Here is a 12,532-nt window from a genome sequence, read left to right on the forward strand (position 1 = left end):
TGTTTAGAAAATTTCACATTTAACCTATATTAGATTGCTTGCTATCTTGGAGAGGGGATTTAGGAAAGTAGGGAGAAAAATTTGGAGTACAAAGTTTTACAAAGGTGAATGTTGAAAACTATCTTTGCATGTATTTGGACAAATGAAATACTATTTAAAAATTTAAAAAAGAAAGTTACTGGGGATACTGATAATAATTTGCTCATGGTCACATACTTCTTGTTGTTTTTCAGTCATTTTCAGTCATGTCCAACTCTATATAAATAATCCTTGTGGGGGTTTCTTAGCAATGACAGTATGTATCAAAGGTGGGACTTCTTAACTCTAAGGTTGGGTTTCTATCTTTTAAGTTAAACTGGCTCCCCACACAGTTCTTTCTTTTCTTTCTTTCTTTTTTGTTTGTTGAGATTTGTGATTTCACCAATGTAGGTATCTCCCATAAACATCCTTTACCAATACAAATTTTACCTTAGAATAATTGAATATTGCTTGTGATGTACGAGATAAATAGAACCAATATATATATATATATATATATATATGTATACATATATATATATATATATAAAACTTGAACTCATATCTTTCTGAATCCTATACCATCTTGTCTCTCAAGTCTATTAGTATGAGATAGTTTACCTTTTAATAAAAGATTCAGAATTTTCAGGTTCAGAGATAAGAAGTAAAGCTAAGAAAGGAATGAAAAAAGCAAAAAAAAAAAAAATCTAGAGTGTAAGAGAGTCAAGCAGAACCAGGGAGCTGTGGCATTTATGTGAAGCAAGTGAGGTAAGCCAAGGGCAAAAAATCAGATTGCCAGATGTCCATATTTTATGCCTTTATGCCTCCCCCATAGGTTGTTTTCTCCTCCATTTTTCCTATGGTTCATGGAGGCTCCATCCTACTAAAAGTTTACTTAATTTTGTTCTACCTTGCCTCCTTCTCTGTGTTCTCTAAGATAAAGAGAATTAATCATAGAAGATAGGGGAGGGGGATGGTTGCTGACCCAAAGTATAATAAGGCAGATGTGGGAAAGAGAAATAAAAATGTCACACCAGTCAAAAGGTGAGTGAGGGAACAGAATTTCCTTTCATTAGGGGGCAGGTCAGATCATAAAAGGATAAAAACAAAATTGATGACATCATCAAAACCAAAATTATACAGGTTGTTCCAAAGTCTTAGACCAATTTTAAGTTAAGAAAATGGAAAAAAACTGCATTAAGACTTTTGGGACACCTGGTATAGCTTGTTCACTAAACACTTTCTTCATCACAACCTTGAGAGGTACTGAGTATCGGTATATCTGCACTTCAAAGATGAGGCAACTGGAGAAATTATGTGAGATGGCTAACGTCACATCATTAGTGTCAGAGCAAAGACTTGAAACCAGATTTGCTGACCCTTGAGACCAGCAGTTCTACATACCACCTCTCTAGGGTAACAGAAGCAGTTGATAATCAGAAGACCTTGCTTGTATGATCTTGAACAAATCACTTAAATTCTCTGTGCTTTGGTTCCCTCATCTATCAAATAGAGTTTCTGGACGTCCTACCTCTCAGTTTGGTCATTAAGATGAAATAAGATAATGTATGTAAAAATGCTTTGAAACCCTCTAGTACTATTCAGCTATTGATATTATTAAGCTCCCAGATTTTATATTTGATTTTTTTAGAAGCCAAGAACTGGAGGCTGGGAATGGACAAAGAGAAAGGACTTCTATTATATTCACTTTTTAAACAACAAATGTCACAGCAGGCCCCATTAAAGACACCAACCTGGTTACATCTTGGTGTTGCCAAAAAGAGATGCAAATTATATCTGTGAATCTTAGTGGGAAAAATAATGGCTCAGATCTTTTAAAAGAGGAGTGCTCTCTATTTAGATTACAAAGACTTTGAAGAAGGCAGGACCATAGTTTCTATTTCTAATCCAAAGTAATGAGGAAGTACCCAGGAAAAGGTTTTTCACGAAAGCTTATTAATTTAGTTGCCCATTATTTCTCTGGTAAAAATCAAGCCTCCAATATTGCAGATCCTTTTTTATTTAGACATGTTAAAAATCATTCCAAACCACAAGTAAATAGTTTCCTACTATGCTTCACTGCAGTGTTTTATTAAAAAAAAACAACAAAAACTTCCTTCAATATTTAAGAAAAAGAAGAAAAAACCAATATTCCTTTTTTTAAACCATAGACAGGCATAAAAAAGTAATGTTATATTATAAAATAGCTTCACTCACTGTTGAGTAATGTGAGATGAATAAGATTCCCGATCCAATGCTCATGCAACAGTTCTGAATTTCAACTTGGCTTCTGACAATTACGTGAATATATGAACCACATTCAAACTCACCAGATGAATTCAATCAATGCTGTGCAAATATCGCATACATAATCTATTAGTTTACCCCAAAGAAACTGAAGCATTGAATTCAAACAGAATGAAGTCATCAGTAATAAAAAAAGTAAGAAACTGATAAGGCAATATTAAAAAAAATTCCGCAATTTTCCTATATTTATGGTGAAAAATCATACATTGCCTGTAAACCATTTTCCCATATGTCTATAAATACATAAATTAAAAAATATGGGTTTGATCAGATTGTAGTTCTCAAGTATAGGGAACAAGGAAGGAAAACAAATTCAGCTATTTAGAATTCAGGGAATTCCCTATAGCTTGTAAGAACATGCCTATTTACCCCAGAAAAGCAGCCTAGACTCAGAGAAAACCCCCTCCCCCAAAGTTATATAAACCATCTAAGGATAAAATGCACCATATCCTTACTCTCTATTTTCAAGGGGCATCTTTTCTCGCATGTCTATATAAGGACCTCATGCATAAGTCTCTAGTGAGAGATTCAACTCAACCCAAACTCAATAGACATTCTCTTGCCTCTTTATACTCCCACTTACTCAAGAGTTAAGAGTATGTTAGAACAGATGAAGTAATAAATGGTAAATACACATGTGCCTTTTTTCATTTCTCACTATATATAGCATACTAATTTAATATAATACCAATGGAATGATATTAGTATATTTTTAGTATATATCTTAGGGGTGGGGATGGAGAAGGTATTTTTTTTTTTTGTTCAACTGTTTTTTTTTATCATGTCCAACTCTTTGTGACTCCTTTTGGGAGTTTTCTTGGCAATTGCCATTTCCTTCTCTATGTCATTTTACAGATGAGGAAATTGAGGCAAACAGAGGGAAGTGTCTTGCCTAGAGTCATAGAGCTAGTAAGTGTTTGAATTCAAATTTAAACTCTGTTCTTCCTGACTCCTGGTCTGGTGCTCTATCCATTGTACTACCTAACAGCCCTTAAAATCAACTTGACATCTAAGAAATGTAAAAACTTAATGAGAAGCATCAAGGTACAAGAGAAAGATCACTGGTCTTGTAGTCAGAAGACCCTAGCCTTAACTTCCTGATCTGTAAAATGTAGGGGTCAAATCTGAATACTTTTGAGGTTTCTTTCAGCTCTAAATGTAGGATCCTATTGTAGATGGTGCTGTGCTATCTATACTAAAAATTACACATACATGGTAAAGACCTGATTTGAAAGTATATAATCTAAAACTGATACTGTAATCAACAAACACACAGACACATATATGTATATATAAGCATATCTCACATACGGTTGCTTGTAATTAAGTCATCTTATAAATTTATAATTGACTAACTAGAATATTTAGGGCAGCTAGGTGGTGAAATGTATAGAGTATTAGGCTTACTCAGGAAAACTCAATTTCCTGAGTTCAAATCTAACTTCAAACTTTTACTAGCTGTGTAATCCTGGACAGATCACTTAACCCTGTTTGTCTCAGTTTTTTCATCTGGAAAATGACCTAGAGAAGAAAATGGCAAACTAGTTCAGTATCTTTGCCACAAAAAAATCCCCAAATGGGGTCATGAAGAGTTGGACATGAATGAAATGACAAAATAAAAACAAATACTTTTTATGTACCAGGTACCATACCTGGTACACACAAATTTATTATTATGGGTTTGGAAGGCAAGTCATAGGTCACAGATTGGGATTGGAAAGGGGGTCTTAGAAATTATCTAGTTTAAAATACCTCAATTGGTACATAGGGAAACTGATACTCATAGAGATTACATTACTAACTCAAATTTACACAGGGAAAAGTGACCATTTGAATACAGGTCCTCTTATTTAAAGATTATAAACTTTCCCCATATTTAATGTGGAGATAATGGATGCTGTGCTATCTAACTCCTAGACGTGCTACATCAAATGAGATGATGCATGTAAAAGTGCATCATAACAATAAAGTGATACAGAAACAAAAACTATGATTATTGTTGATGTTTTGCTATTCTTCTTGAGCAAGAGAACGATAATTTTCTACCCAGAAATCTGGGCAGATGAGAGATCTATGCTGGACTGGAGGATTGGACCAGGTCCAGAGATTCTGAATTGGTCATCAATTACCAGCTGGGAGAATAAGGCTTGGTAAGAAAATTTAGAAGAGAAAGCTCTAACACACATGTAGTAAACACAAACCGTGCAGCCCCTCCTTTTGCCTCACACCACCAAAGAACAAAAACTAATGAATACATACAATACTATATACAGATATTCTCCCCTTGTATATTCCATACCACTCTCCACAATTTTCTTTGAGAAGAGAACCAATTATTATTCCCTTCTGGAACCATTCCAATATTCCATTCTTTTTCTTAAAATGTTAAGCTAAAATTGTGAGTGTAATGAAAGAATTATTTCCTTTAATATTAGACTTCTTTAATATATATCTGTATCCAATACATAAATTTTAAATGTGATTAGTCATGACTTCTAGGTTTGATTTTGTATCTATTTTCCTTCCCCTTAATTTCTATTAGTAATTAGTTTTTAATTCCTAACTACACTGACAAGGTCTTTCTGAATTTTGTGCATTTTCCTATCAATCTTTAACGACTCTCTTGTCAAGATAATTTAAAATTTTAATTCTAGCTTTCAAACTGCTTGCCAACTTTACAAAGATGGAAATCTTAATGCTTACCATTTAAATTCTATAATAATATTATGGGTAAAGCAATTCACTACTCAGGGGCTCGTTTACATATGCTAAACTCTGTACTAAGTGCAGATGCTCTTTGGGAAGAAGAAATTTGTTACTGGGTTCACCCTACATACAATGCTATGAAACTCTCCATATTTATTAAAAGAGAATTTTCAGGGATGCTTGATGATTAAAAATCATTTTTGGCATTTATAAAGCAATGTGGGATGAGTAAAAACACCTTTGTACTCTTGGAAAATACTTGTCAACCTAACTTGATTTTTTTTTAGCTAAACAACTCAAAGATGATCAAAGCTTTTAACTTCAAATTTGGCAGGACAAGAGAGAGCTGTATTTTAGAAAGACCACATCAGGCTTTCTCAAAAGTGGAAGTCAGGCTTTCAAAACACCTGACAGACTGTTGTGCTCATCTTCACTGATGGCTGATTATAGAATAGAATTTGATCACATTCATTCTTATTTTGTGACCTCTTCTCAGAGCCCAAAGCAAGGTTCTGGGAAGAACAGTTTTATTGGCATATACAGGCATATTTCAGAAGAGAACTGCTTACTTTCTACTGTAATGAAGAAAACATTTCATTTGATGCTAAATCCTCTTGGAGTCTGAAGACCTGGGCTTTGAGCCTAGGCAAGTAGTTTTTAACTCTCGGTTGCCCCATATTTAAAACAAAAACAACAACAATAATAATGATATTAATAATGATGATGATAATAAAACTAATATTGCACATGTCAGAATATTGCCAGGAGAAAGAACATTTTGTGAATTGTTAAGTGCTATGTAAACTCACTGAGTCATTGGTGAGGCAAGGAATAATACACAATCCCACCATTCTTCTTAAATATAAGCAGAAAAGGGTCCTTTTTAGCTCTGTTCAGTATCATTAATTCCAAAGTATTTTAGATTCAATGAAAACTATAACCATAGCATTTACTTTGATACTTCCAACTAATTAACATTTCATCACAAAGATGTACTTACTTTGTTTGGGCTCACTTAGATTAAAATGAATTTAATAACTATTATTCAAATTTCATTTCAGATAGCTTTGGATTAGACCCAGTGTGAATATTCAAAGAGGTTATGAAAGTAGTGCACTTTGACTTCCTCTGCTCCCAATTACTTACAGAGAATTACCATTTTCCAAAAAGTACATTGGCCAAGAAGGTTTTCATTGCTGGGGCCAGTGCCATCTGAAACTAAGAGCTAGCAGCAGCTCTTAAAGATAGAGAATATATATATTTTTGAATCTGTGAATCTTTTCTAAGTGCTTTGGAAATACTAAATAAAGGTTTATCAAATGAATGAACGAATGAACAAATGAATGACTGAATGAACGAATGAATGAATGAATGACTCTTAGTTGTGATTTGAATTTCAGGATGAATTTTGCCAACTCTTTTCGGTATTCACTGCCACTACCTGTGGGCATGGTTTCTGGCTTCAGCCTCGGTGACAGGCTGTCATTGCTATTTTCTCTGTGTGACATTGGTGTGGAAGCTCATATTGGTGGTAGAAATCATTTCTGGCTTAATTTGCCCACAGTGAATAGATTAACCACACTATGTAGTATGACAGGCAAGGTCACATAAGATGATGACAACCTGTCATTTAACATAGAGTTACATACTTGTATGCAATTTGTCAGGCCTTCATTAAAGTGCTGGTTCTTCATGCATGGGCTTTTGAGTTGCAGGCAGGGTCAAGGATTTCTCTAGACTGCTAAAATATCTTTATGACAAGGAAATTTGAATTCAACTAAGTTTCGTTTATTACTGATCACAAGAGCTGCTCAAAAATTGAGTAACCAGATATTTGGAAAACTGAATGCTATTACTACTACGACTATCAGCACAACCATACCACTCACCCAATCAGAAAAACCACCACTAATACCACCTATCACCAGTAATAACTTTCACAAATAGTATCTCATTTTGTCTTTATTGAGGTACAGAAAGGTTTGCAATTTACTAAACAGCAGGCAGTAAGGGAATGACAGAGTCAAGACCCATTTCTCTTGAGTCTCAGATCTACGATATTCTTTCAGTCCACGAGAAGTATCAGGGTCAGGTAGAGGAGAGACTATAAAGTACAATCATCTGTTGAAGATCTACAGGCACTTTCTCTGTCACAGGTTGAGCCTGGAGCCAGGAAGGCTGGAATTCAAATCTCACCCCAAATATTGTTGTAACATTGGGTGTCACTTTATCTTTTTTTTTAAATGAACCATTCTGAAGTTCTATTAATTGATAAAGAATAAAATAGGCAGAACCAAGAGAACAATTTATACAATAACATTATACAACACAACTTTGACGTTTAAAAGAACTATTACCAATGCAATGATTACTCATAATTCCAAATAACCAGTGATGAAGCATGCTATCTACCTCTTGAAAAAGAGGTGGTGGTAAGTCATTTAATCTCTCTGTTGCAGTTTCCTTAAATATAAATGGGGATAATAATGGCTTCTACCTCCCATAGTCATTGTGAGAATCAAATGAGATAATGTTTTAAAGTACTTAGGACAGTGCCGGGCAGCTAATTGGTACAGTAAGGTAGACTTGTAGTGGTTTCAAACACTTTGGACACTTCTTAGCTGTGTGATCCTGGGCCAATCACTTAACCCTATTTCCTCAGTTTCCTCATCTGTAAACTGAACTGGAGAAGGAAATGGCAAACCACTTCAGTATCTCTACCAAGAAAATTTCCAATGGGGTCACAAAGAGTTGCACAGGACTGAAACAAATGAATAATAATACAATTGGCACATAGCAGGTACTATAAGTGCTGTTGTCCTTATTATTATTATTTTTCTGCCACTATTAACCTGAAACACAGTATTTCTCCAACCCTCCTTGCCCCTGATATGTTGTATCAGTGACCCCAGATTGCTAATCTGAATGGCCCTTTTTGCATTCCTGACTTTGATTTTAGTGATCTTCCCACATATTCCTATATTTACTTCCTTCTCACTGAGTCTGCTTCTCCCATATCCTGATCTTCACATTTCCAATCAGAGCCTAGCAAGCTGCTCTTTACTCTTCATGCTTCCTCTTGTTTTGTTCTTTGGCCCAGCTCTCCCACCCTTACTTGAATTAGCAGGGAAGACCAAGTTTCTTTTCCTTTATCCTTCAATTATACATGTAGGAGTAGTCTCCCCATTCTACTGGTAACTTTGAGGAGGGCCCAAGAGGCCTCCCTCTGGCACTTGTGGCAGTCATTAAGCCTCTTGTTTCCTGGAGGGCAGTGGAGTGCAGTTTTCTCCCATGTGATCGATTGCCATAATTGAACACTGTCACAGGATCAATGCCATCTCCTCTGCTGATAAAAGTCATTGATCTACCTTGGCATAAGTAGCATGTGGCATTTAGAGGCTCTCTCTTATTATATAACATTTGGCCTTACTGCCGTAATTTCTTTAAAAGTGCCAGAAATTCCATGTGGGTGACATGGACAGTGTTATTCATAACCCAATGCACGAGCTATTATTCACAGCTTCAACTTACCATTAGGAGCATGTAACACATAATTGTATTATTGTGATACTGCACAATGACCTCCCGGGTGTCTGCGACTTGTAGAAGCTGATTTGGCTATTACTCATAAAATGTCCCTTTTTATAATTTTAATTTTGAATAGTATTCAAATATATTTCTTCAAAACTCAGTGTGATATTTTTGAGCAATTTATACAATTACATGACATTCAAAGCTATGGATAAGCATGTAATGCACTTTGTCTGTGGTCATTTTGCCAATTTTACTAACAATACACAGTTTGGGGCAGGGGAGGGGGTCAAGGTAGGAATGGAACTGATCAAATACCTCTCATAATTCCTATTTTCTCTTAAGTATAAAGATTTCAAAACAAGGTTGACTCTTTTCCTAAAAGCATGAGATGGTAGAAAATGAATTATTTTATATCTATTCCATTTTTGCATATACCAAATGTATAAAGATGTAAAGAAAGGCTATTTTGGACAAGGCAAAGCAGACTTGGTTACCATACCTATTCCACTACAGTTAAAGCATATTTCTCTTACCTGGAAAGGCATAGGGTTTGTAGAAGTACTATACCATTTAAAATAAAAATACAATGGAGAGAAATAATGATAGAGGACAGGGATTTGCCTTGTGATTTCACTGATAGAGCAAACTGCCAGGAGAGGCAAGTTCTTTACCAGTGAAAAATGGCACCTTCTTGGCAACTTACAGTCTTAGAAAAGGTGCTTAGATCATTAGATTTCAAGCAACTTGCCTGGGATAACACAGCTATTATGTGTCAGAGGGGTGACTTCCAGGGGACTTTTCTATCCACTTATACCATCCCACTCACTGATAAAATAGGTAAATTTTCACCATCATATTCTTTTCTAATCATTTACCTTTTTTTATATTTCCCAGACATTAAGTTAAGGAAGGTTTAAGAAGAAGTGAACTTTTCTGATTTCTAATTTTTTATATTGTTCACTTGTGTTTATCTCTTCATGACTCTTTTGGGGTTTCCTTGACAAAGGTATTGAAGGGGTTTATCAATTCTTCTATAATTGCTTTTATGGATGAGGAAACTGAGGCAAATAAGAATGTCTAAGGACAAAGTTTAATTTGGAAAGATGAGTCTTCCTGAGTCTAGGTCAGGTACTCTATCCACTGTGCTTCCCAGCTGTTCTCTTATTCCTAACATACTTGAGCAAATCATCTCTTTGTCTCTCTTTCTCCTCCTTTTCCCCTTCTCCCCACCCCCTCTCTCTTTTCTTTTCTTCTTTCTCCAGCTTCTTCCTCCTCTTCCATATCCCTACCTTACCTTCTCCCTACCTTCCCTTCCTTTCTCTTCTTTCTATCTTCTCCTTTCCACCACATATATTTGTCAGAAAAAATTCTCACTGACAACTTCAGGACTTGACAGATAAAATTATCATCTTCTAAGCTTAGAGCAAACACAATAAATTTGAGTTTCAAGTATATAGATCTAACATTTAGAGATGAATATCACTTTCATGGTCAAACATAAGAAATGGAAGCATCAATGTTCAAAAGCCCCAAGACAATGGGGACTTTCTAGGGCATACCAAAATCTTGGCCTCTTCATAACATGATACAAATCAGTTACCTCTCCTGACCAACCTGAGTGACCAACCTGGGCTGTTTTATGGCCAAACTGGATTTCCTTTCAAAGAGCAAACATCTAGATTTTAACATCTAGATATAATTTTTGAAAGAAAATAAAGCTTTGCTGAGCTTACTCTTCAGCATAAAGGCAAAATTTTAAAATTCAATTATGGAAGATACTGAAATGATGTCAACTTTAAAAAAAGAAACATAGTTTTTCACATTATGAAGGAACTTTTAAGAGAAACACACGTCAGAAGAAGCCTCATCTTTTGAATGCCGAGGGCCCCAGAGCTCTGCCTAAAAACAAGAAAGTCAGTTTATGATGGGGGAAAACAGTTTTAGACATGAATGAACTATGCTCCAGTTTTATATACATTAATGAAATATAAATTAAATAACCTATAGTCCTGAAATAAAATTCCTAAATAAAATGGCAAAAGTCTTAATTTTCATATAGCTAAATTATAGCACTTGTGACATTTGAGAGGCAGCTAAGCAGTATAGTAGATGGAGTGTCAGGCCTGAAATCATGAAGACTCATCTTCCCAAATTCAAATGTAGTCTCAGACACTTATTAGTGATGTGAGCCTGGGCAAGACATTTATCCCTGTTTGTTTCAGTTTCCTCATCTGTAAAATGAACTGGAGAAGGAAATGGCAAACCACTACAGTATCTTTGCCAAGAAAACCCCAACTGAAGTCATGAAGAGTTGGAAATGACTGAAAAATGACTGAATGACAACAACAACAATAATAATATTGACAATAATAAAACTGTCAATATTTAATGACAATAACAATAATAATGTAACTCACCTTAGAAGTTATAAGAAAATTATTGTTTTTCTTTGGCAATAAATTTTGGATTTGATATGATAATGTTAATATTTAAAGAAAAACACAAAGTGGTAAGTTGATCAATTAAGTATAGTTTTATCCTTAATCAGATTATTTTTTGAACTACCTAAACCCTTTCATTGCTTCCAACATCTTTAAGTGTGTTTTAAATTGGCCTTCTATATTAAAGAATCTATAAGAACTGCTCAATCCACACAAAAATGGTTACCTTTCAACTCTGTAGATTTGTATAAGAGGCTTATAATCACTTATATCCTCTAAAGGTCACAAACTCCAAAAGGAGCATGTGACTATCATTTGTTTGACCGTAAAGTGAGACGCAGTGACCCTATAATATCAGTATTGCCCTCTGACATCTGGGGCTTATGGGATAGAAAACAGCTTAAATCATCATCTCCTTTGGATTACTTGAGTCTTTTAGAAAAGCAGTTCAGATTTTTCTAACCCCACACCAGGGGAATAGTAAGCATCCTTTCAAGATATCTGAGAGCATGGCAGAACCTTATGGCAAATGCATAAAATAGAGAAACATAAGTTATTTGCACACTAAAATAATTTTCTGTTTTTAAAAAGCTGTTTGATAATTCTTTTTATGGTTTCTGGTCTTTAAAAATAATCTAATCTTTCCTGTCTCTCCTTTTTTTGACACAACATATCATTATTGGCAATATGAGGTAGTTTACCTAAATGTTCTCTAAGATGCATCCCATCTTGAAAATTCTATGGCTCTATGATTTCCTGTATTTGGTGGCAGATGGTCCAGTCATCTAAACCTGAGACACAATTCAGCTAGAAACACTCTGTTGCCATGTACTTCCCTACTTTTTGGACTTCAGAGTTGGCTATAGAACAACATGGGAAATTTAGCCTCCATTTCACTTTGAAAAGTAAAAATTTTTAAAGACCAAAATCTATTTCTTATTTAACTATTAGCATTGACACCATCCATATAGCAAGAATGATGGTTATATGTTAGAAAGAGAAATTGCAGTAATATTGAGAGGGTAAAAAAAAGGGAGGGGGGGAAACAACATCAGCCAAACCCATTCTTGTTGGAAAATGGCTATCATTGTATGCTGAGTTCTATATCAGGGGTAAGTGGTCATCACAAAACTGTAACTGATAAAGAAGCATTGAATGGTTCCGGCATGTCGATGCCGGATATCAGGCATGTGGGCAATTTATTGCTGTCTCATTGATCTGGGAAGTGAATGAATCTTAGAAGGGTCAGAAGAAGAGAGATTAGGTACTCCTTGGCTGACGACAATTGAACTCTCTATAAACAATACATGGTAGAAGTAATGAAAAACATGCTTTCTTGCTGTTTGTACCAGCCTCTTGACAGTGTGACAGTTGCTGGTTTCTTCAATAAAGATGATGTCAATTATGCCTTTTATTCATCATGATAAAGTCATGTGCTAGGAATAATTGAATGTCTTTTTTTTTTTTTTGGCACTTCTTACAACAATCCATCTCCTTCTTATTTGTATGGAAGCTAGGCAAAGCAG

The 12,532-nt window shown here is 35.1% G+C and overlaps 1 protein-coding gene across 1 annotated transcript in view; it reads right to left on the reverse strand.

Annotated features, from left to right (window-relative positions):
- Positions 1-12,532, reverse strand: part of PARD3B (par-3 family cell polarity regulator beta) — a 740,364-nt gene that overhangs the window by 142,604 nt on the left and 585,228 nt on the right. The gene's annotated exons all lie outside the window — the stretch shown is intronic.

The sequence above is a fragment of the Sarcophilus harrisii genome, chromosome 3, assembly GCF_902635505.1.
Source record: "Sarcophilus harrisii chromosome 3, mSarHar1.11, whole genome shotgun sequence".
Classification (NCBI taxonomy): domain Eukaryota; kingdom Metazoa; phylum Chordata; class Mammalia; order Dasyuromorphia; family Dasyuridae; genus Sarcophilus; species Sarcophilus harrisii.